The sequence below is a fragment of the Schistocerca cancellata genome, chromosome 3, assembly GCF_023864275.1.
Source record: "Schistocerca cancellata isolate TAMUIC-IGC-003103 chromosome 3, iqSchCanc2.1, whole genome shotgun sequence".
Classification (NCBI taxonomy): Eukaryota; Metazoa; Arthropoda; class Insecta; order Orthoptera; family Acrididae; genus Schistocerca; species Schistocerca cancellata.
In genome coordinates this window covers 536,952,167-536,978,315 of record NC_064628.1, presented here as the reverse complement: position 1 = coordinate 536,978,315, position 26,149 = coordinate 536,952,167, and positions in this window count along the sequence as shown.

The following is a 26,149-nucleotide window of genomic DNA, read 5'->3' as shown; positions in this document are numbered from 1 at the left end:
AAATGAAATGAGCGTTTGGCGTCATTGGCCGGGGTTTACGGGGCAGGTCCGGCCGCCTTGGTTCAAGTCGTATTACATTCGACGCCACATTGGGCGACCTGCACGCCGGATGGGGATGAAATTATGATGAAGACAACACAACACCCAGTCCCTGAGCGGAGAAAATCCCGGACACAGCCGGGAATCGAACCCGGGCCCCTTAGGATGGCAGTCCGTCACGCTGACCATTCAGCTTTCTTTTCTGTGTGTGTGTGTGTGTGTGTGTGTGTGTGTGTGTGAGTGTGTGTTCGGTATCGTTCGTTGCGTTTGGTTTGGGCGGACGTCACTAGACATCCGTTCAAGTTGATGGTTGATTCCTTTACTCAGTTTTTTTTATTGCAGAGGGCGAGCAGTCCTCTGACCGAACACGCTGGGTTACCTTGCCGGCTATAATCTTCTCTGTATCGTTCCAATTTTAGTGTATGTACCGCCGAAGTGAGTACACTATCGGGGCGGACATCGACTCCGATGCAAGTATACGTATACTCGCAAGCACCGACATGTAGGTAAGGGATTAGTGTGGCACCATTGTCTTTCTGGCGTGCGCGCGGTAAACGCGGAAACGTGGACTATGGTGACGCTGTTACCAAATCCGTCCATACAGGACCAACGGGCTGTTATTCTGTACTTGGCTGCCAAAGGACAAAAACCATTAGACATATATTGGACAACGAAGAATGTGAATGGGGGCGCATGTCTGTCGAAAACAATCGATGTGGAATAGTGTGCCAAGTTCCGTGCTGGTCGATCAGGGAGGTCAGGAGAATTAATGCCAACTTAACTGGCAGACATTCGAGCACGTGCCCTATAATCCTGATCTCTCCTCATTCGATTATTACGCCTCCAGTCCCCTAAGAAAGGCCTTGAAGGATCAATGATTCCTGTGCAGCGGACAGTTACGGACTTCTTCACGCAACAGGACGTGATGTTATACCGAACGGTTATCTTCAACCTGGGGCCTTAGTGGGATGATTGCCTCAGTGCTCATGACGAATTTGACTGATTAGCATACCGATTCTTTACTGTACGGCCATCGAACATAAACCTGTCGATCGCTCTTATATCTTAGAGGGTGTTGTTCAAATGGTTCAAATGGTTCTGAGCACTATGGGACTTAACTTCTGAGGTCATCAGTCCCCTAGAACTTAGAACTACGTAAACCTAACTAACCTAAGGACATCACACACATCCATGTCCGAGGCAGGGTTCGAACCTGCGACCGTAGCGGTCGCGCGGTTCCGTACTGTAGCGCCTAGAACCGCTCATCCACTCCGGCCGGCCAGGGTTTTGTTACAGACAAGTTCGAAAACAACATTCCTTGTAACAGGTTTCCAGTTTTTATTAGTTGCAGACATACACACCAGAAAACAATGAAGGGTTTGGGTGTAAATCTGGGTGAACATATCAGCAGGTCAGAAAATATTGCTGCCATGTGCAGGATGACATCCGCTTGTCTCTTTGCCCTCAGAAAGTTTCGGGACGTATTTCCACAGGATTTGAAACGTAATATTGTGCAATAACTCGTTCTACCGAACCTCCGCTATTGTGATACAATTCAACACGTTCAAATGGCTCTATGCACTATGAGACTTAACATCTGAGATCGCTGGCCGGGGTGGCCGAGCGGTTATAGGCGCTACAGTCTGAAACCGCGCGACCGCTACGGCCACAGGTTTTAATCCTGCCTCGGGCATGGATGTGTGTGATGTCATTAAATTAGTTAGGTTTAAGTAGTTCTAAGTTCTAGGGGACTGGTGACCTCAGAAGTTAAGTCCCCTAGACTTAGAACTAGTTAAACCTAACTAACCTAAGGACATCACACACATCCATGCCCCAGGCAGGATTCGAACCTGCGACCGTAGCAGTCGCGCTGTTCCGAACTGAATTCAACACGTCACGAGAACTGAAGACACTAGACGGTTACAACTAACCACGAATGCTTGTGCGTCAAATCTGTAACATTTGTCCATATGAGCAAGTCGGTGTTTCATATGCCCAGTTAGGGTAGTTGCGGCCAGTCAATTTCCGGACTACCGCAAGCTGTGTCTGCTCCACGGCTCCTCAGTGCTCAAGAGCCCAAGTAGCTCGTATCGATGATTAATCGCCTGTCATCTAATTATAATCTCAGCACAAGGTCGCTCAAATCTAGTACTCTAATAGCGCTCGTTTACGAAACGAAAATCTTCACAAACCCCGTCGCTGTCGTTGCTGTCCGTCTCTGTAACAAGCTACCCTGCACTCTGCACACAATTCACGTTATGTTGTTTCCAGGAAGATGCCGAAGCACTTCCCTCTGTCACCCTCAGATCTGAATTTCGCCCAGAACAGCACCCGACGCCAATTCTGTGGTGTACATTCTGCATGTTTTCTTGCTCATACCTAACGGAAACAATGCTGTTGTGGTGTAGAATGTGGTTCTCGGCATGGTCGTCGGGGATGGAGATTCGCATCATGCAATTGTCTTCTAACGGTTTGATACGATACATGCCGTCCTGTAGCCTCTTCGAAAGCCGAATGCAGTTCTGGAGCGCTCAACCAAGAGTTCATTTGACTCAGTAGTTTCTGCACCTCGCTACAGATGGGTCGTTCGAGAACTAACGGGCCCAAAGGAATGGTTCATCAAGATGAACGGAACGAGTGATGAACGAATTCTGAGGACGGTCTTTTACAGTTCACTTCAGTCACGGCTTTCTATTATACAAGGTCCGGCAGAAAAACCTCCCCTTTAAGGAAAGCTAATAAAAACAAAACCAAATAAGGTAGAACAATTTTATTTATACTAAATAAAAGTACATATTATGCCATTTTAGAAAATACTCTTATGGTCTTACTTTTTAAATAAAACATCCCTTAAATGGCTTCCTGCACTGTCGACACACCGATTGAGTCTTTCCCTGAAGTTATTCATTACTCTTTGAGTCATTTCAGGTGGAATAGCTTCAACCTCTTGTGTAATTGCTTCTTTCAGGGCTCGTAAAGATTGTGGACGTTGTTCATAAACTTTTGCTTTTAAATAGCCCCAAAGAAAGAAATCACAGGGCGTTAAGTCCGGCGATCGTGGGGGCCAGCCAATGTCTCCACGCAACGAGATCACATGTCCAGGAAACATTTCCTTCACCAATGCCAGTGACTGCCGCGCTGTGTGGGCTGTAGCACCATCTTGTTGGAACCACACGTTCTCTATTTCACCAAAAAGCTCCCTTAGTTGCGGTTGGAGAAAGTCGCGGAGCATGGCACAATAGCGTTCACTGTTGACGGTTAAATTCCTGTCATTTTCTTCGAAAAAGTAAGGACCGATCACTCCGGAATTGTAAACAGCACACCATACTGTTACTTTAGGGCTATGAAGTGGTCGTTGATGAAGTTCTTGGGGATTGTGTTCACACCAGTACCTGCAATTTTGGCTGTTCACTGTTCCGGCAAGGTGAAAGTGTGCTTCATCAGAAAAAATCACAATATCGTTGGGACGAATGTTCCGAAGAAGGTCTTGGCACAAACTTACACGGACACCACAGTCTCGTTCACTCAGTTCCTGCGTAGTTACAAGTTTGTAAGGATGCATTTTAAGATCTCGACGCAAGATTCTTCTCACACTTCGATCAGATATCCGTAATGCTGCCGCATGCTTTTTAGCGGATCGTCGAGGAGATTGTTGAACTGAAGCTCTAACTGCATCAACATTTCCGGGGCCTGTTGCAGTCCGTGGTCGTCCAGGTGGTTTCCTTTTTAATGCGGAACCTGTCTCACGAAAGTTAGCAACCCAAGAATAAATTGTTTTCTTATCGGAAACAGGGTCCCGTCGTCCGAGCGCAAAGCGAACGCGAAAAGCACGTTGAGTATTAATAGGCGATTCGCCATTTTGAATAAAATCTTCCACTACGAAGGCACGATGTTCACCAGACCACGCCATGGCGTACACTGAGAACGGCACGTAGGCAGCTACTTAACGACGCGCCCCCCACCACTCTGCTCCTTCTACTGTCCGCTGCACGTTACTTTGTAATCGGGGAGTTTTTTATGCCGGACCCTGTAGTTCGCAGAATGGGAAACGGTCGGTCCCGTTCATGCAACGGCATGTCAGCCAGTCTCATTCAAGCCTCGATCCTCTTCCCGTCAGACTCTGTCACAACTTTCTACTTATAGTTCCGTGAATGGCAAACGGTCGGTCTCGTTCCCACAACGGCATGTCCGCCAGTCTCGTTCCGGCCATGGTAGCATTCCCGTCGACCTCTGCCGCAGCTTACTACTTATAGTTCCCTTCGCTCAACGGGAAACAGTCAGTCTCCAAAGTGCAACAGTATGTTGACCTGTCTCGTCCCAGCCTTGGACCCGTTCCCGTTGGCCTCTGATGCGGCTTTCACCTTATAGTTCCCTGAACAAGAAACGGTCAGTCTTGTTCCCGCAACAGCATGTCGGCCACTCTCGTTCCAACCTCTATCCCATTCCCGTTGGTCTCTGTCGCCACATTCTACTCATAGTTCCCTGAATGGCAAACGGTCGGTCTCGTACCCACAACGGCTTGTCCACCAGTTTCGTTCCAGCATTGGTAGCATTCCCGTCGACCTCTGCCGCAGCTTACTACTTATAGTTCCCTTCCCTGAACGGGAAACGGTCGGTCTCGATAGTGCAACAGCATGTTGGCCTGTCTCGTTCCAGACTTGGACCCGTTCCCGTCGACCACTGCCGCAGCTGTCTACTTATAGATCCCTGAATGGGAAACGGTCGGTCTCACTCCCGCAGCAGCATGTCGGCCACTCTCGTTCCAACCTCTATCCCATTCCCGTTGGTCTCTGTCGCCACTTTCTACTCATAGTTCCCTGAATGGCAAACGGTCGGCCTCGTTCCCACAACGGCATGCCCGCCAGTCTCGTTCAAGCCTTGGTAGCGTTCCCGTCGACCTCTGCCGCAGCTTACTACTTTTAGTTCCCTTCGCTGAAAGGGAAACATTCGGTCTCGATAGTGCAACAGCATGTTGGCCTGTCTCGTTCCAGACTTGGACCCGTTCCCGTCGGTTTCTGTTGCGGCTTTCTACTTACAGTTCCCTGAACGGGAAATGGTCAGTCTCGTTCCCGCAACAGCATGTCGGCCACTCTCGTTCCAACCTCTATCCCATTCCCGTTGGTCTCTGTCGCCACATTCTACTCATAGTTCCCTGAATGGCAAACGGTCGGTCTCGTACCCACAACGGCTTGTCCACCAGTTTCGTTCCAGCATTGGTAGCATTCCCGTCGACCTCTGCCGCAGCTTACTACTTATAGTTCCCTTCCCTGAACGGGAAACGGTCGGTCTCGATAGTGCAACAGCATGTTGGCCTGTCTCGTTCCAAACTTGGACCCGTTCCCGTCGACCACTGCCGCAGCTTTCTACTTACAGTTCCCTTCCCACAACGGGAAACGGTTGGTCTCGATAGTGCAACAGCATGTAGGCCTTCTCGTTCCAGCCTTGGACCCGTTCCCGTCGACAACTGCTGCAGCTTTCTACTTATTGATCCCTGAACGGGAAACGGTCGATCTCACTCCTGCAGCAGCATGTCGGCCACTCTCAATCGAACCTCTGTTCAGTTCCTGTTGGTCTCTGTCGCGGCTTTCTACATATAGTTCCCTGAATGGGAAACGGTCGGTCTCGATAGTGCAACAGCATGTTGGCCTGTGTCTTTCCAGCGTTGTACCCGTTCCCGTCGGTCTCTGTTGCGGCTTTCTACTTATAGTTCCCAGAATAGGAAACGGTCAGTCTCGTTCCCGCAACAGCATGTCAGCCACTCTCGTTCCAACCTCTATCCCATTCCCGTTGGTCTCTGTCGCCGTTTTCTACTCATAGTTCCCTGTTCGCAAACGGTCGGAATCGTTCCCACAACGGCATGTCCACCAGTCTCGTTCCAGCCTTGGTAGCGTTCCAGTCGACCTCTGCCGCAGCTTTCTACTTACAGTTCCCTTCCCACAACGGGAAACGGTTGGTCTCGATAGTGCAACAGCATGTAGGCCTTCTCGTTCCAGCCTTGTACCCGTTCCCGTCGACCACTGCCGCAGCTGTCTACTTATAGATCCCTGAATGGGAAACGGTCGGTCTCACTCCCGCAGCAGCATGTCGGCCACTCTCGTTCCAACCTCCCGTTCCTGTTGGTCTCTGTAGTGGCTTTCTACTTATAGTTTCCTGAACGGGAAACGGTCGGTCTCGATAGTGCAACAGTATGTTGGCCTGTCTCGTTCCAGCCTTGGACCCGTTCCCGTTGGACCCTGTTGCGGCTTTCTACTTATAGTTCCATGAACCGGAAACGGTCAGTCTCTTTCGCGCAATAGCGCGTCGGTCACTCTCGTTCCAACCTCTATCCCATTCCTGTTGGTCTCTGCCGCCACTTTGTACTCATAGTGCCCTGAATGGGAAACGGTCGTTCTCGTTACCACAACGGCATGTCTGCCAGTTTCGTTCCAGCCTTGGTAGCGTTCCGGTCGACCTCTGCCGCAGCTTACTACTTAAGGTTCCCTTCCCTGAGCGGGAAACGGACGGTCTCGATAGTGCAACATCATGTTGGCCTGTCTCGTTCCAGCCTGGGACCCGGCCCCGGCCGTCTCTGTTGCGGCTTTCTACTTCTAGTTCCCTGAACGGGAAACGGTCAGTCTCGTTCCCGCAACAGCATGTCGACCACTCTCGTTCCAACCTCTATCCCATTTCCGTTTGACTCTGTCGCCACTTTCTCCTCATAGTTCCCTGAATCGCAAACGGTCGGTCTCGTTCCCACAACGGCATGTTCGCCGGTCTCGTTCCAGCCTTGGCAGCGTTCCGGTCGACCTCTGCCGCAGCTTACTACTTATAGATCCCTTCCCTGAACGGGAAACTGTCGGTCCTGATAGTGCAACAGCATGTTGGCTTTCTTGTTCCAGCCTTGGACCCGTTCCCGCCGATCACTGCCGCAACTGTCTACTTGTAGATCCTTGAACGGAAAACGGTCAGTCTCACTCCCGCAGCAGTATGTCGGCCATTCTCGTTCCAACCTCTGTCCCGTTCCCGTCGGCCTCTGTTGCGGCTTTCTACTTATAGTTCGCTGAACGGGAAACGGTCAGTCTCACTCCCGCAACAGCATGTTGGCCACTCTTGTTCCAACCTCTATCCCATTCCCGTTGGTTTCTGTCGCCACTTTCTACTCATAGTTCCCTGAATGGGAAACGGTCGGTCTCGTTCCCACAACGGCTTGTCCGCCGGTTTCGTTCCAGCCTTGGTAGCGTTTCCGTCGACCTCTGCCGCTGCTTACTGCTTATAGTTCCCTTCCCTGAACGGGAAACGGTCGGTCTCGATAGTGCAACAGCATGTCGTCAACTATCGTTACAATCTCTATCCCATTCCCGTTGGTCTCTGTCACCACTTTTTACTCATAGTTCGCTGAATGGGAAATGGTTGATTTCGTTCCCATAACGGCATGTCCGCCAGTCTCGTTCCAGCCTTGGTGGTGATCCCGTCGACCTCTGCCGCAGCTTACTACTTATAGTTCCTGTCCCTGAACGGGAAACGGTCGGTCTCGATAGTGCAACAGCATGTCGGCCACTATCGTTACAATCTCTATCCCATTCCCGTTGGTCTCTGTCACCACTTTTTACTCGTAGTTCGCTGAATGGGAAATGGTTGATTTCGTTCCCATAACGGCATGTCCGCCAGTCTCGTTCCAGCCTTGGTGGTGATCCCGTCGACCTCTGCTGCAGCTTACTACTTATAGTTCCTGTCCCTGAACGGGAAACGGTCGGTTTCGATAGTGCAACAGCATGTCGGCCACTATCGTTACAATCTCTATCCCATTCCCGATGGTCTCTGTCACCACTTTTTACTCATAGTTCGCTGAATGGGAAATGGTTGATTTCGTTCCCATAACGGCATGTCCGCCAGTCTCGTTCCAGCCTTGGTGGTGATCCCGTCGACCTCTGCTGCAGCTTACTACTTTTAGTTCCTGTCCCTGAACGGGAAACGGTCGGTCTCGATAGTGCAACAGCATGTCGGCCACTATCGTTACAATCTCTATCCCATTCCCGTTGGTCTCTGTCACCACTTTTTACTCATAGTTCGCTGAATGGGAAATGGTTGATTTCGTTCCCATAACGGCATGTCAGCCAGTCTCGTTCCAGCCTTGGTGGTGATCCCGTCGACCTCTGCCGCAGCTTACTACTTATAGTTCCTGTCCCTGAACGGGAAACGGTCGGTTTCGATAGTGCAACAGCATGTCGGCCACTATCGTTACAATCTCTATCCCATTCCCGTTGGTCTCTGTCACCACTTTTTACTCATAGTTCGCTGAATGGGAAATGGTTGATTTCGTTCCCATAACGGCATGTCCGCCAGTCTCGTTCCAGCCTTGGTGGTGATCCCGTCGACCTCTGCTGCAGCTTACTACTTATAGTTCCTGTCCCTGAACGGGAAACGGTCGGTCTCGATAGTGCAACAGCATGTCGGCCACTATCGTTACAATCTCTATCCCATTCCCGTTGGTCTCTGTCACCACTTTTTACTCATAGTTCGCTGAATGGGAAATGGTTGATTTCGTTCCCATAACGGCATGTCCGCCAGTCTCGTTCCAGCCTTGGTGGTGATCCCGTCGACCTCTGCCGCAGCTTACTACTTATAGTTCCTGTCCCTGAACGGGAAACGGTCGGTTTCGATAGTGCAACAGCATGTCGGCCACTATCGTTACAATCTCTATCCCATTCCCGTTGGTCTCTGTCACCACTTTTTACTCATAGTTCGCTGAATGGGAAATGGTTGATTTCGTTCCCATAACGGCATGTCAGCCAGTCTCGTTCCAGCCTTGGTGGTGATCCCGTCGACCTCTGCCGCAGCTTACTACTTATAGTTCCTGTCCCTGAACGGGAAACGGTCGGTTTCGATAGTGCAACAGCATGTCGGCCACTATCGTTACAATCTCTATCCCATTCCCGTTGGTCTCTGTCACCGCTTTTTACTCATAGTTCGCTGAATGGGAAATGGTTGATTTCGTTCCCATAACGGCATGTCCGCCAGTCTCGTTCCAGCCTTGGTGGTGATCCCGTCGACCTCTGCTGCAGCTTACTACTTATAGTTCCTGTCCCTGAACGGGAAACGGTCGGTCTCGATAGTGCAACAGCATGTCGGCCACTATCGTTACAATCTCTATCCCATTCCCGTTGGTCTCTGTCACCACTTTTTACTCATAGTTCGCTGAATGGGAAATGGTTGATTTCGTTCCCATAACGGCATGTCCGCCACTCTCGTTCCAGCCTTGGTGGTGATCCCGTCGACCTCTGCTGCAGCTTACTACTTATAGTTCCTGTCCCTGAACGGGAAACGGTCGGTTTCGATAGTGCAACAGCATGTCGGCCACTATCGTTACAATCTCTATCCCATTCCCGTTGGTCTCTGTCACCACTTTTTACTCATAGTTCGCTGAATGGGAAATGGTTGATTTCGTTCCCATAACGGCATGTCCGCCAGTCTCGTTCCAGCCTTGGTGGTGATCCCGTCGACCTCTGCCGCAGCTTACTACTTATAGTTCCTGTCCCTGAACGGGAAACGGTCGGTTTCGATAGTGCAACAGCATGTCGGCCACTTTCGTTACAATCTCTATCCCATTCCCGTTGGTCTCTGTCACCACTTTTTACTCATAGTTCGCTGAATGGGAAATGGTTGATTTCGTTCCCATAACGGCATGTCCGCCAGTCTCGTTCCAGCCTTGGTGGTGATCCCGTCGACCTCTGCTGCAGCTTACTACTTATAGTTCCTGTCCCTGATCGGGAAACGGTCGGTTTCGATAGTGCAACAGCATGTCGGCCACTATCGTTACAATCTCTATCCCATTCCCGTTGGTCTCTGTCACCACTTTTTACTCATAGTTCGCTGAATGGGAAATGGTTGATTTCGTTCCCATAACGGCATGTCCGCCAGTCTCGTTCCAGCCTTGGTGGTGATCCCGTCGACCTCTGCCGCAGCTTACTACTTATAGTTCCTGTCCCTGAACGGGAAACGGTCGGTTTCGATAGTGCAACAGCATGTCGGCCACTATCGTTACAATCTCTATCCCATTCCCGTTGGTCTCTGTCACCACTTTTTACTCATAGTTCGCTGAATGGGAAATGGTTGATTTCGTTCCCATAACGGCATGTCCGCCAGTCTCGTTCCAGCCTTGGTGGTGATCCCGTCGACCTCTGCCGCAGCTTACTACTTATAGTTCCTGTCCCTGAACGGGAAACGGTCGGTTTCGATAGTGCAACAGCATGTCGGCCACTATCGTTACAATCTCTATCCCATTCCCGTTGGTCTCTGTCACCACTTTTTACTCATAGTTCGCTGAATGGGAAATGGTTGATTTCGTTCCCATAACGGCATGTCCGCCAGTCTCGTTCCAGCCTTGGTGGTGATCCCGTCGACCTCTGCCGCAGCTTACTACTTATAGTTCCTGTCCCTGAACGGGAAACGGTCGGTTTCGATAGTGCAACAGCATGTCGGCCACTATCGTTACAATCTCTATCCCATTCCCGTTGGTCTCTGTCACCACTTTTTACTCATAGTTCGCTGAATGGGAAATGGTAGATTTCGTTCCCATAACGGCATGTCCGCCAGTCTCGTTCCAGCCTTGGTGGTGATCCCGTCGACCTCTGCCGCAGCTTACTACTTATAGTTCCTGTCCCTGAACGGGAAACGGTCGGTTTCGATAGTGCAACAGCATGTCGGCCACTATCGCTACAATCTCTATCCCATTCCCGTTGGTCTCTGTCACCACTTTTTACTCATAGTTCGCTGAATGGGAAATGGTTGATTTCGTTCCCATAACGGCATGTCCGCCAGTCTCGTTCCAGCCTTGGTGGTGATCCCGTCGACCTCTGCTGCAGCTTACTACTTATAGTTCCTGTCCCTGAACGGGAAACGGTCGGTCTCGATAGTGCAACAGCATGTCGGCCACTATCGTTACAATCTCTATCCCATTCCCGTTGGTCTCTGTCACCACTTTTTACTCATAGTTCGCTGAATGGGAAATGGTTGATTTCGTTCCCATAACGGCATGTCCGCCAGTCTCGTTCCAGCCTTGGTGGTGATCCCGTCGACCTCTGCCGCAGCTTACTACTTACAGTTCCTGTCCCTGAACGGGAAACGGTCGGTTTCGATAGTGCAACAGCATGTCGGCCACTATAGTTACAATCTCTATCCCATTCCCGTTGGTCTCTGTCACCACTTTTTACTCATAGTTCGCTGAATGGGAAATGGTTGATTTCGTTCCCATAACGGCATGTCCGCCAGTCTCGTTCCAGCCTTGGTGGTGATCCCGTCGACCTCTGCTGCAGCTTACTACTTATAGTTCCTGTCCCTGAACGGGAAACGGTCGGTCTCGATAGTGCAACAGCATGTCGGCCACTATCGTTACAATCTCTATCCCATTCCCGTTGGTCTCTGTCACCACTTTTTACTCATAGTTCGCTGAATGGGAAATGGTTGATTTCGTTCCCATAACGGCATGTCCGCCAGTCTCGTTCCAGCCTTGGTGGTGATCCCGTCGACCTCTGCCGCAGCTTACTACTTATAGTTCCTGTCCCTGAACGGGAAACGGTCGGTTTCGATAGTGCAACAGCATGTCGGCCACTATCGTTACAATCTCTATCCCATTCCCGTTGGTCTCTGTCACCACTTTTTACTCATAGTTCGCTGAATGGGAAATGGTTGATTTCGTTCCCATAACGGCATGTCCGCCAGTCTCGTTCCAGCCTTGGTGGTGATCCCGTCGACCTCTGCTGCAGCTTACTACTTATAGTTCCTGTCCCTGAACGGGAAACGGTCGGTTTCGATAGTGCAACAGCATGTCGGCCACTATCGTTACAATCTCTATCCCATTCCCGTTGGTCTCTGTCACCACTTTTTACTCATAGTTCGCTGAATGGGAAGTGGTTGATTTCGTTCCCATAACGGCATGTCCGCCAGTCTCGTTCCAGCCTTGGTGGTGATCCCGTCGACCTCTGCCGCAGCTTACTACTTATAGTTCCTGTCCCTGAACGGGAAACGGTCGGTTTCGATAGTGCAACAGCATGTCGGCCACTATCGTTACAATCTCTATCCCATTCCCGTTGGTCTCTGTCACCACTTTTTACTCATAGTTCGCTGAATGGGAAATGGTTGATTTCGTTCCCATAACGGCATGTCCGCCAGTCTCGTTCCAGCCTTGGTGGTGATCCCGTCGACCTCTGCCGCAGCTTACTACTTATAGTTCCTGTCCCTGAACGGGAAACGGTCGGTTTCGATAGTGCAACAGCATGTCGGCCACTATCGTTACAATCTCTATCCCATTCCCGTTGGTCTCTGTCACCACTTTTTACTCATAGTTCGCTGAATGGGAAATGGTTGATTTCGTTCCCATAACGGCATGTCCGCCAGTCTCGTTCCAGCCTTGGTGGTGATCCCGTCGACCTCTGCCGCAGCTTACTACTTATAGTTCCTGTCCCTGAACGGGAAACGGTCGGTTTCGATAGTGCAACAGCATGTCGGCCACTATAGTTACAATCTCTATCCCATTCCCGTTGGTCTCTGTCACCACTTTTTACTCATAGTTCGCTGAATGGGAAATGGTTGATTTCGTTCCCATAACGGCATGTCCGCCAGTCTCGTTCCAGCCTTGGTGGTGATCCCGTTGACCTCTGCTGCAGCTTACTACTTATAGTTCCTGTCCCTGAACGGGAAACGGTCGGTCTCGATAGTGCAACAGCATGTTGGCCGGTCTCGTTCCAGCCTCGGTCCATTTCCCATTGGTCTCTGTCACAGTTTTCTATTTACAGTTCACTATTCGGGAAATGGTCAGTCTCATTCCCACAATGGCATGTTGGCTTCTCTTGTTCCAGCATCAGTCCCGTTTCCGTCGATTTCAACTTATAGATCCCCGAATGGCAAACAGTCAGTCTGGTTCCCGCTACGGCATATAGGGCAGTCTTGTTCCAGCCTCAGTCCCGTTCCTGTTGGTCTCTGTCATGACTTTCTTCTTATAGTTCTATGAATGGGAAGCGGTCAGTCTCATTCCCAGAACGGCATGTCAGACAGTCTTGTTCCAGCCTCAATCCTGTTTCCGTCCGTCTTTGTCGCAGCTTTCTACTGAATGGGAAATGGCCGGTCCTGATAGTGCAACAGCATGTTGGCCTGTCTCGTTCCAGCATGGGTCCCGTTCCCGCTGGTCTCAGTTGTGGCTTTCTACTTATAGTTCCTTGAATGGGAAACGGTCAGTCTCATTACCGCAACGGCATTTCGGCAAGTCTCGTTCCAGCCTTGGTCGCGTTCCTGTAGACCTCTGCCACAGCTTGTCACTTATAGTTCCCTGAATGGGAAACGGTCGGTCTCACTCCCACAACAGCTTGCTGGCCAGTCTCATCCACCCTTGGGCACGTTCATGTCAGTCTCTGTCGTGGCTTTCAGCTTGTAGTTTCCTGATTGGGAAATGGTCCTTCACGTTCCCGTAACCGCAAGTCGGCCACTCTCGTTCCAACCTCTGTCCCATTCCCGTTGGTCTCTATCGCCGCTTTCTACTTATAGTTCCCTGAACGGGATACGGTCAGTCTCGTTCCCGCAACGGCCTGTCCGTCAGTCTCGTTCCACCCTAGCGCCCTTTCTTCTCGGTCTCTGTCCGGTTTTGTATTTATAATTCCCTGAACAGAAAACGGTCCATCTCATTCCCGCAGCAGCATGTCAGCTAGTCCCGTTCCACCCTCGGTTCTGTTCCTGTCGGTCTCTGTTGCGGCTTTCTGTTTATAGATCGCTGAACTGGAAATGGTCAGTCTCGTTCCGACGACGGCATTTCAGCCAGTTTCAGGCCAGCCTCGGTACCACTCCCGTCGGCCTCTGTCATGGGTTTCTACTTATAGTTCTCTGAATGGGATATGGTCGGTCTCGTTCCCGCAGCGGCCTGTTGGCTGGTCTCGTTGCACCTTCGTGCCCATTCTTGTCGTTCTCTTTCACAGCTTTGTATTTATAATTCCTGAACAGAAAACGGTCCATCTCATTCCCGCAGCAGCATGTCAGCTAGTCCCGTTCCACCCTCGGTTCTGTTCCTGTCGGTCTCTGTTGCGGCTTTCTGATTATAGATCGCTGAACTGGAAATGGTCAGTCTCGTTCCGACGACGGCATTTCAGCCAGTTCCAGGCCAGCCTCGGTACCACTCCCGTCGGCCTCTGTCACGGGTTTCTACTTATAGTTCTCTGAATGGGATACGGTCGGTCTCGTTCCCGCAGTGGCCTGTTGGCTAGTCTCGTTGCACCTTCGTGCCCATTCTTGTCGTTCTCTTTCACAGCTTTGTATTTATAATTCCTGAACAGAAAACGGTCCATCTCATTCCCGCAGCAGCATGTCAGCTAGTCCCGTTCTACCCTCGGTTCTGTTCCTGTCGGTCTCTGTTGCGGCTTTCTGATTATAGATCGCTGAACTGGAAATGGTCAGTCTCGTTCCGACGACGGCATTTCAGCCAGTTTCAGGCCAGCCTCGGTACCACTCCCGTCGGCCTCTGTCACGGGTTTCTACTTATAGTTCTCTGAATGGGATACGGTCGGTCTCGTTCCCGCAGCGGCCTGTTGGCTGGTCTCGTTGCACCTTCGTGCCCATTCTTGTCGTTCTCTTTCACAGCTTTGTATTTATAATTCCTGAACAGAAAACGGTCCATCTCATTCCCGCAGCAGCATGTCAGCTAGTGCCGTTCCACCCTCGGTTCTGTTCCTGTCGGTCTCTGTTGCGGCTTTCTGTTTATAGATCGCTGAACTGGAAATGGTCAGTCTCGTTCCGACGACGGCATTTCAGCCAGTTTCAGGCCAGCCTCGGTACCACTCCCGTCGGCCTCTGTCACGGGTTTCTACTTATAGTTCTCTGAATGGGATACGGTCGGTCTCGTTCCCGCAGCGGCCTGTTGGCTGGTCTCGTTGCACCTTCGTGCCCATTCTTGTCGTTCTCTTTCACAGCTTTGTATTTATAATTCCTGAACAGAAAACGGTCCATCTCATTCCCGCGGCAGCATGTCAGCTAGTCCCGTTCTACCCTCGGTTCTGTTCCTGTCGGTCTCTGTTGCGGCTTTCTGATTATAGATCGCTGAACTGGAAATGGTCAGTCTCGTTCCGACGACGGCATTTCAGCCAGTTTCAGGCCAGCCTCGGTACCACTCCCGTCGGCCTCTGTCACGGGTTTCTACTTATAGATCTCTGAATGGGATATGGTCGGTCTCGTTCCCGCAGCGGCCTGTTGGCTGGTCTCGTTGCACCTTCGTGCCCATTCTTGTCGTTCTCTTTCACAGCTTTGTATTTATAATTCCTGAACAGAAAACGGTCCATCTCATTCCCGCAGCAGCATGTCAGCCAGTCCCGTTCCAACCTCGGTTCTGTTCCTGTCGGTCTCTGTTGCGGCTTTCTGATTATAGATCGCTGAACTGGAAATGGTCAGTCTCGTTCCGACGACGGCATTTCAGCCAGTTTCAGGCCAGCCTCGGTACCACTCCCGTCGGCCTCTGTCACGGGTTTCTACTTATAGTTCTCTGAATGGGATACGGTCGGTCTCGTTCCCGCAGCGGCCTGTTGGCTGGTCTCGTTGCACCTTCGTGCCCATTCTTGTCGTTCTCTTTCACAGCTTTGTATTTATAATTCCTGAACAGAAAACGGTCCATCTCATTCCCGCAGCAGCATGTCAGCTAGTCCCGTTCTACCCTCGGTTCTGTTCCTGTCGGTCTCTGTTGCGGCTTTCTGATTATAGATCGCTGAACTGGAAATGGTCAGTCTCGTTCCGACGACGGCATTTCAGCCAGTTTCAGGCCAGCCTCGGTACCACTCCCGTCGGCCTCTGTCACGGGTTTCTACTTATAGTTCTCTGAATGGGATACGGTCGGTCTCGTTCCCGCAGCGGCCTGTTGGCTGGTCTCGTTGCACCTTCGTGCCCATTCTTGTCGTTCTCTTTCACAGCTTTGTATTTATAATTCCTGAACAGAAAACGGTCCATCTCATTCCCGCAGCAGCATGTCAGCCAGTCCCGTTCCACCCTCGGTTCTGTTCCTGTCGGTCTCTGTTGCGGCTTTCTGATTATAGATCGCTGAACTGGAAATGGTCAGTCTCGTTCCGACGACGGCATTTCAGCCAGTTTCAGGCCAGCCTCGGTACCACTCCCGTCGGCCTCTGCCACGGGTTTCTACTTATAGTTCTCTGAATGGGATATGGTCGGTCTCGTTCCCGCAGCGGCCTGTTGGCTGGTCTCGTTGCACCTTCGTGCCCATTCTTGTCGTTCTCTTTCACAGCTTTGTATTTATAATTCCTGAACAGAAAACGGTCCATCTCATTCCCGCAGCAGCATGTCAGCTAGTCTTGTTCCACCCTCGGTTCTGTTCCTGTCGGTCTCTGTTGCGGCTTTCTGTTTATAGATCGATGAACTGGAAATGGTCAGTCTCGTTCCGACGACGGCATTTCAGCCAGTTTCAGGCCAGCCTCGGAACCACTGCCGTCGGCCTCTGTCACGGGTTTCTACTTATAGTTCTCTGAATGGGATACGGTCGGTCTCGTTCCCGCAGCGGCCTGTTGGATGGTCTCGTTGCACCTTCGTGCCCATTCTTGCCGTTCTCTTTCACAGCTTTGTAATTATAATTCCTGAACAGAAAACGGTCCATCTCATTCCCGCAGCAGCATGTCAGCTAGTCCCGTTCTACCCTCGGTTCTGTTCCTGTCGGTCTCTGTTGCGGCTTTCTGATTATAGATCTCTGAACTGGAAATGGTCAGTCTCGTTCCGACGACGGCATTTCAGCCAGTTTCAGGCCAGCCTCGGTACCACTCCCGTCGGCCTCTGTCACGGGTTTCTACTTATAGTTCTCTGAATGGGATATGGTCGGTCTCGTTCCCGCAGCGGCCTGTTGGCTGGTCTCGTTGCACCTTCGTGCCCATTCTTGTCGTTCTCTTTCACAGCTTTGTATTTATAATTCCTGAACAGAAAACGGTCCATCTCATTCCCGCAGCAGCATGTCAGCTAGTCCCGTTCCACCCTCGGTTCTGTTCCTGTCGGTCTCTGTTGCGGCTTTCTGATTATAGATCGCTGAACTGGAAATGGTCAGTCTCGTTCCGACGACGGCATTTCAGCCAGTTTCAGGCCAGCCTCGGTACCACTCCCGTCGGCCTCTGTCACAGGTTTCTACTTATAGTTCTCTGAAAGGGATATGGTCGGTCTCGTTCCCGCAGCGGCCTGTTGGCTGGTCTCGTTGCACCTTTGTGCCCATTCTTGTCGTTCTCTTTCACAGCTTTGTATTTATAATTCCTGAACAGAAAACGGTCCATCTCATTCCCGCAGCAGCATGTCAGCCAGTCCCGTTCCACCCTCGGTTCTGTTCCTGTCGGTCTCTGTTGCGGCTTTCTGATTATAGATCGCTGAACTGGAAATGGTCAGTCTCGTTCCGACGACGGCATTTCAGCCAGTTTCAGGCCAGCCTCGGTACCACTGCCGTCGGCCTCTGTCACGGGTTTCTACTTATAGTTCTCTGAATGGGATACGGTCAGTCTCGTTCCCGCAGCGGCCTGTTGGCTGGTCTCGTTGCACCTTCGTGCCCATTCTTGTCGTTCTCTTTCACAGCTTTGTATTTATAATTCCTGAACAGAAAACGGTCCATCTCATTCCCGCAGCAGCATGTCAGCTAGTCCCGTTCTACCCTCGGTTCTGTTCCTGTCGGTCTCTGTTGCGGCTTTCTGATTATAGATCGCTGAACTGGAAATGGTCAGTCTCGTTCCGACGACGGCATTTCAGCCAGTTTCAGGCCAGCCTCGGTACCACTCCCGTCGGCCTCTGTCACGGGTTTCTACTTATAGTTCTCTGAATGGGATATGGTCGGTCTCGTTCCCGCAGCGGCCTGTTGGCTGGTTTCGTTGCACCTTCGTGCCCATTCTTGTCGTTCTCTTTCACAGCTTTGTATTTATAATTCCTGAACAGAAAACGGTCCATCTCATTCCCGCAGCAGCATGTCAGCTAGTCCCGTTCTACCCTCGGTTCTGTTCCTGTCGGTCTCTGTTGCGACTTTCTGATTATAGATCGCTGAACTGGAAATGGTCAGTCTCGTTCCGACGACGGCATTTCAGCCAGTTTCAGGCCAGCCTCGGTACCACTCCCGTCGGCCTCTGTCACGGGTTTCTACTTATAGTTCTCTGAATGGGATATGGTCGGTCTCGTTCCCGCAGCGGCCTGTTGGCTGGTCTCGTTGCACCTTCGTGCCCATTCTTGTCGTTCTCTTTCACAGCTTTGTATTTATAATTCCTGAACAGAAAACGGTCCATCTCATTCCCGCAGCAGCATGTCAGCTAGTCCAGTTCTACCCTCGGTTCTGTTCCTGTCGGTCTCTGTTGCGGCTTTCTGATTATAGATCGCTGAACTGGAAATGGTCAGTCTCGTTCCGACGACGGCATTTCAGCCAGTTTCAGGCCAGCCTCGGTACCACTCCCGTCGGCCTCTGTCACGGGTTTCTACTTATAGTTCTCTGAATGGGATACGGTCGGTCTCGTTCCCGCAGCGGCCTGTTGGCTGGTCTCGTTGCACCTTCGTGCCCATTCTTGTCGTTCTCTTTCACAGCTTTGTATTTATAATTCCTGAACAGAAAACGGTCCATCTCATTCCCGCAGCAGCATGTCAGCTAGTCCCGTTCTACCCTCGGTTCTGTTCCTGTCGGTCTCTGTTGCGGCTTTCTGATTATAGATCGCTGAACTGGAAATGGTCAGTCTCGTTCCGACGACGGCATTTCAGCCAGTTTCAGGCCAGCCTCGGTACCACTCCCGTCGGCCTCTGTCACGGGTTTCTACTTATAGTTCACTGAATGGGATATGGTCAGTCTCGTTCCCGCAGCGGCCTGTTGGCTGGTCTCGTTGCACCTTCGTGCCCATTCTTGTCGTTCTCTTTCACAGCTTTGTATTTATAATTCCTGAACAGAAAACGGTCCATCTCATTCCCGCAGCAGCATGTCAGCTAGTCCCGTTCTACCCTCGGTTCTGTTCCTGTCGGTCTCTGTTGCGGCTTTCTGATTATAGATCGCTGAACTGGAAATGGTCAGTCTCGTTCCGACGACGGCATTTCAGCCAGTTTCAGGCCAGCCTCGGTACCACTCCCGTCGGCCTCTGTCACGGGTTTCTACTTATAGTTCTCTGAATGGGATACGGTCGGTCTCGTTCCCGCAGCGGCCTGTTGGCTGGTCTCGTTGCACCTTCGTGCCCATTCTTGTCGTTCTCTTTCACAGCTTTGTATTTATAATTCCTGAACAGAAAACGGTCCATCTCATTCCCGCAGCAGCATGTCAGCTAGTCCCGTTCTACCCTCGGTTCTGTTCCTGTCGGTCTCTGTTGCGGCTTTCTGATTATAGATCGCTGAACTGGAAATGGTCAGTCTCGTTCCGACGACGGCATTTCAGCCAGTTTCAGGCCAGCCTCGGTACCACTCCCGTCGGCCTCTGTCACGGGTTTCTACTTATAGTTCTCTGAATGGGATACGGTCGGTCTCGTTCCCGCAGCGGCCTGTTGGCTGGTCTCGTTGCACCTTCGTGCCCATTCTTGTCGTTTTCTTTCACAGCTTTGTATTTATAATTCCTGAACAGAAAACGGTCCATCTCATTCCCGCAGCAGCATGTCAGCTAGTCCCGTACTACCCTCGGTTCTGTTCCTGTCGGTCTCTGTTGCGGCTTTCTGATTATAGATCGCTGAACTGGAAATGGTCAGTCTCGTTCCGACGACGGCATTTCAGCCAGTTTCAGGCCAGCCTCGGTACCACTCCCGTCGGCCTCTGTCATGGGTTTCTACTTATAGTTCTCTGAATGGGATATGGTCGGTCTCGTTCCCGCAGCGGCCTGTTGGCTGGTCTCGTTGCACCTTCGTGCCCATTCTTGTCGTTCTCTTTCACAGCTTTGTATTTATAATTCCTGAACAGAAAACGGTCCATCTCATTCCCGCAGCAGCATGTCAGCTAGTCCCGTTCCACCCTCGGTTCTGTTCCTGTCGGTCTCTGTTGCGGCTTTCTGATTATAGATCGCTGAACTGGAAATGGTCAGTCTCGTTCCGACGACGGCATTTCAGCCAGTTTCAGGCCAGCCTCGGTACCACTCCCGTCAGCCTCTGTCACGGGTTTCTACTTATAGTTCTCTGAATGGGATATGGTCGGTCTCGTTCCCGCAGCGGCCTGTTGGCTGGTCTCGTTGCACCTTCGTGCCCATTCTTGTCGTTCTCTTTCACAGCTTTGTATTTATAATTCCTGAACAGAAAACGGTCCATCTCATTCCCGCAGCAGCATGTCAGCTAGTCCCGTTCCACACTCGGTTCTGTTCCTGTCGGTCTCTGTTGCGGCTTTCTGTTTATAGATCGCTGAACTGGAAATGGTCAGTCTCGTTCCGACGACGGCATTTCAGCCAGTTTCAGGCCAGCCTCGGTACCACTCCCGTCGGCCTCTGTCACGGGTTTCTACTTATAGTTCTCTGAATGGGATACGGTCGGTCTCGTTCCCGCAGCGGCCTGTTGGCTGGTCTCGTTGCACCTTCGTGCCCATTCTTGTCGTTCTCTTTCACAGCTTTGTATTTATAATTCCTGAACAGAAAACGGTCCATCTCATTCCCGCAGCAGCATGTCATCTAGTCCCGTTCTACCCTCGGTTCTGTTCCTGTCGGTCTCTGTTGCGGCTTTCTGATTATAGATCGCTGAACTGGAAATGGTCAGTCTCGTTCCGACGACGGCATTTCAGCCAGTTTCAGGCCAGCCTCGGTACCACTCCCGTCGGCCTCTGTCACGGGTTTCTACTTATAGTTCTCTGAATGGGCTATGGTCTGTCTCGTTCCCGCAGCGGCCTGTTGGCTGGTCTCGTTGCACCTTCGTGCCCATTCTTGTCGTTCTCTTTCACAGCTTTGTATTTATAATTCCTGAACAGAAAACGGTCCATCTCATTCCCGCAGCAGCATGTCAGCTAGTCCCGTTCCACACTCGGTTCTGTTCCTGTCGGTCTCTGTTGCGGCTTTCTGATTATAGATCGCTGAACTGGAAATGGTCAGTCTCGTTCCGACGACGGCATTTCAGCCAGTTTCAGGCCAGCCTCGGTACCACTCCCGTCGGCCTCTGTCACGGGTTTCTACTTATAGTTCTCTGAATGGGATATGGTCGGTCTCGTTCCCACAGCTGCCTGTTGGCTGGTCCCGTTGCACCTTCGTGCCCATTCTTGTCGTTCTCTTTCACAGCTTTGTATTTATAATTCCTGAACAGAAAACGGACCATCTCATTCCCGCAGCAGCATGTCAGCTAGTCCCGTTCTACCCTCGGTTCTGTTCCTGTTGGTCTCTGTTGCGGCTTTCTGATTATAGATCGCTGAACTGGAAATGGTCAGTCCTGTTCCCACGACGGCATTTCAGCCAGTTTCAGGCCAGCCTCGGTACCATTCCCGTCGGCCTCTGTCACGGGTTTCTACTTATAGTTCTCTGAATGGGATACGGTCGGTCTCGTTCCCGCAGCGGCCTGTTGGCTGGTCTCGTTGCACCTTCGTGCCCATTCTTGTCGTTCTCTTTCACAGCTTTGTATTTATAATTCCCTGAACAGAAAACGGTCCATCTCATTCCCGCAGCAGCATGTCAGCTAGTCCCGTTCTACCCTCGGTTCTGTTCCTGTTGGTCTCTGTTGCGGCTTTCTGATTATATATCGCTGAACTGGAAATGGTCAGTCCTGTTCCCACGACGGCATTTCAGCCAGTTTCAGGCCAGCCTCGGTACCATTCCCGTCGGCCTCTGTCACGGGTTTCTACTTATAGTTCTCTGAATGGGATATGGTCGGTCTCGTTCTCGCAGCGGCCTGTTGGCTGGTCTCGTTGCACCTTCGTGCCCATTCTTGTCGTCTCTTTCACAGCTTTGTATTTATAATTCCTGAACAGAAAACGGTCCATCTCATTCCCGCAGCAGCATGTCAGCTAGTCCCGTTCTACCCTCGGTTCTGTTCCTGTCGGTCTCTGTTGCGGCTTTCTGATTATAGAACGCTGAACTGGAAATGGTCAGTCTCGTTCCGACGACGGCATTTCAGCCAGTTTCAGGCCAGCCTCGGTACCACTGCCGTCGGCCTCTGTCATGGGTTTCTACTTATAGTTCTCTGAATGGGATATGGTCGGTCTCGTTCCCGCAGCGGCCTGTTGGCTGCTCTCGTTGCACCTTCGTGCCCATTCTTGTCGTTCTCTTTCACAGCTTTGTATTTATAATTCCTGAACAGAAAACGGTCCATCTCATTCCCGCAGCAGCATGTCAGCTAGTCCCGTTCTACCCTCGGTTCTGTTCCTGTCGGTCTCTGTTGCGGCTTTCTGATTATAGATCGCTGAACTGGAAATGGTCAGTCTCGTTCCGACGACGGCATTTCAGCCAGTTTCAGGCCAGCCTCGGTACCACTCCCGTCGGCCTCTGTCACGGGTTTCTACTTATAGTTCTCTGAATGGGATACGGTCGGTCTCGTTCCCGCAGCGGCCTGTTGGCTGGTCTCGTTGCACCTTCGTGCCCATTCTTGTCGTTCTCTTTCACAGCTTTGTATTTATAATTCCTGAACAGAAAACGGTCCATCTCATTCCCGCAGCAGCATGTCAGCTAGTCCCGTTCTACCCTCGGTTCTGTTCCTGTCGGTCTCTGTTGCGGCTTTCTGATTATAGATCGCTGAACTGGAAATGGTCAGTCTCGTTCCGACGACGGCATTTCAGCCAGTTTCAGGCCAGCCTCGGTACCACTCCCGTCGGCCTCTGTCACGGGTTTCTACTTATAGTTCTCTGAATGGGATATGGTCGGTCTCGTTCCCGCAGCGGCCTGTTGGCTGGTCTCGTTGCACCTTCGTGCCCATTCTTGTCGTTCTCTTTCACAGCTTTGTATTTATAATTCCTGAACAGAAAACGGTCCATCTCATTCCCGCAGCAGCATGTCAGCTAGTCCCGTTCTACCCTCGGTTCTGTTCCTGTCGGTCTCTGTTGCGGCTTTCTGATTATAGAACGCTGAACTGGAAATGGTCAGTCTCGTTCCGACGACGGCATTTCAGCCAGTTTCAGGCCAGCCTCGGTACCACTCCCGTCGGCCTCTGTCACGGGTTTCTACTTATAGTTCTCTGAATGGGATACGGTCGGTCTCGTTCCCGCAGCGGCCTGTTGGCTGTTCTCGTTGCACCTTCGTGCCCATTCTTGTCGTTCTCTTTCACAGCTTTGTATTTATAATTCCTGAACAGAAAACGGTCCATCTCATTCCCGCAGCAGCATGTCAGCTAGTCCCGTTCTACCCTCGGTTCTGTTCCTGTCGGTCTCTGTTGCGGCTTTCTGATTATAGATCGCTGAACTGGAAATGGTCAGTCTCGTTCCGACGACGGCATTTCAGCCAGTTTCAGGCCAGCCTCGGTACCACTGCCGTCGGCCTCTGTCATGGGTTTCTACTTATAGTTCTCTGAATGGGATATGGTCGGTCTCGTTCCCGCAGCGGCCTGTTGGCTGGTCTCGTTGCACCTTCGTGCCCATTCTTGTCGTTCTGTTTCACAGCTTTGTATTTATAATTCCTGAACAGAAAACGGTCCATCTCATTCCCGCAGCAGCATGTCAGCTAGTCCCGTTCTACCCTCGGTTCTGTTCCTGTCGGTCTCTGTTGCGGCTTTCTGATTATAGAACGCTGAACTGGAAATGGTCAGTCTCGTTCCGACGACGGCATTTCAGCCAGTTTCAGGCCAGCCTCGGTACCACTGCCGTCGGCCTCTGTCATGGGTTTCTACTTATAGTTCTCTGAATGGGATATGGTCGGTCTCGTTCCCGCAGCGGCCTGTTGGCTGGTCTCGTTGCACCTTCGTGCCCATTCTTGTCGTTCTCTTTCACAGCTTTGTATTTATAATTCCTGAACAGAAAACGGTCCATCTCATTCCCGCAGCAGCATGTCAGCTAGTCCCGTTCTACCCTCGGTTCTGTTCCTGTCGGTCTCTGTTGCGGCTTTCTGATTATAGAACGCTGAACTGGAAATGGTCAGTCTCGTTCCGACGACGGCATTTCAGCCAGTTTCAGGCCAGCCTCGGTACCACTGCCGTCGGCCTCTGTCATGGGTTTCTACTTATAGTTCTCTGAATGGGATATGGTCGGTCTCGTTCCCGCAGCGGCCTGTTGGCTGTTCTCGTTGCACCTTCGTGCCCATTCTTGTCGTTCTCTTTCACAGCTTTGTATTTATAATTCCTGAACAGAAAACGGTCCATCTCATTCCCGCAGCAGCATGTCAGCTAGTCCCGTTCTACCCTCGGTTCTGTTCCTGTCGGTCTCTGTTGCGGCTTTCTGATTATAGATCGCTGAACTGGAAATGGTCAGTCTCGTTCCGACGACGGCATTTCAGCCAGTTTCAGGCCAGCCTCGGTACCACTGCCGTCGGCCTCTGTCATGGTTTTCTACTTATAGTTCTCTGAATGGGATATGGTCGGTCTCGTTCAAGCAGCGGCCTGTTGGCTGGTCTCGTTGCACCTTCGTGCCCATTCTTGTCGTTCTCTTTCACAGCTTTGTATTTATAATTCCTGAACAGAAAACGGTCCATCTCATTCCCGCAGCAGCATGTCAGCTAGTCCCGTTCTACCCTCGGTTCTGTTCCTGTCGGTCTCTGTTGCGGCTTTCTGATTATAGAACGCTGAACTGGAAATGGTCAGTCTCGTTCCGACGACGGCATTTCAGCCAGTTTCAGGCCAGCCTCGGTACCACTGCCGTCGGCCTCTGTCATGGGTTTCTACTTATAGTTCTCTGAATGGGATATGGTCGGTCTCGTTCCCGCAGCGGCCTGTTGGCTGGTCTCGTTGCACCTTCGTGCCCATTCTTGTCGCTCTCTTTCACAGCTTTGTATTTATAATTCCTGAACAGAAAACGGTCCATCTCATTCCCGCAGCAGCATGTCAGCTAGTCCCGTTCTACCCTCGGTTCTGTTCCTGTCGGTCTCTGTTGCGGCTTTCTGATTATAGAACGCTGAACTGGAAATGGTCAGTCTCGTTCCGACGACGGCATTTCAGCCAGTTTCAGGCCAGCCTCGGTACCACTGCCGTCGGCCTCTGTCATGGGTTTCTACTTATAGTTCTCTGAATGGGATATGGTCGGTCTCGTTCCCGCAGCGGCCTGTTGGCTGGTCTCGTTGCACCTTCGTGCCCATTCTTGTCGCTCTCTTTCACAGCTTTGTATTTATAATTCCTGAACAGAAAACGGTCCATCTCATTCCCGCAGCAGCATGTCAGCTAGTCCCGTTCTACCCTCGGTTCTGTTCCTGTCGGTCTCTGTTGCGGCTTTCTGATTATAGAACGCTGAACTGGAAATGGTCAGTCTCGTTCCGACGACGGCATTTCAGCCAGTTTCAGGCCAGCCTCGGTACCACTGCCGTCGGCCTCTGTCATGGGTTTCTACTTATAGTTCTCTGAATGGGATATGGTCGGTCTCGTTCCCGCAGCGGCCTGTTGGCTGGTCTCGTTGCACCTTCGTGCCCATTCTTGTCGTTCTCTTTCACAGCTTTGTATTTATAATTCCTGAACAGAAAACGGTCCATCTCATTCCCGCAGCAGCATGTCAGCTAGTCCCGTTCTACCCTCGGTTCTGTTCCTGTCGGTCTCTGTTGCGGCTTTCTGATTATAGAACGCTGAACTGGAAATGGTCAGTCTCGTTCCGACGACGGCATTTCAGCCAGTTTCAGGCCAGCCTCGGTACCACTGCCGTCGGCCTCTGTCATGGGTTTCTACTTATAGTTCTCTGAATGGGATATGGTCGGTCTCGTTCCTGCAGCGGCCTGTTGGCTGTTCTCGTTGCACCTTCGTGCCCATTCTTGTCGTTCTCTTTCACAGCTTTGTATTTATAATTCCTGAACAGAAAACGGTCCATCTCATTCCCGCAGCAGCATGTCAGCTAGTCCCGTTCTACCCTCGGTTCTGTTCCTGTCGGTCTCTGTTGCGGCTTTCTGATTATAGATCGCTGAACTGGAAATGGTCAGTCTCGTTCCGACGACGGCATTTCAGCCAGTTTCAGGCCAGCCTCGGTACCACTCCCGTCGGCCTCTGTCACGGGTTTCTACTTATAGTTCTCTGAATGGGATACGGTCGGTCTCGTTCCCGCAGCGGCCTGTTGGCTGGTCTCGTTGCACCTTCGTGCCCATTCTTGTCGTTCTCTTTCA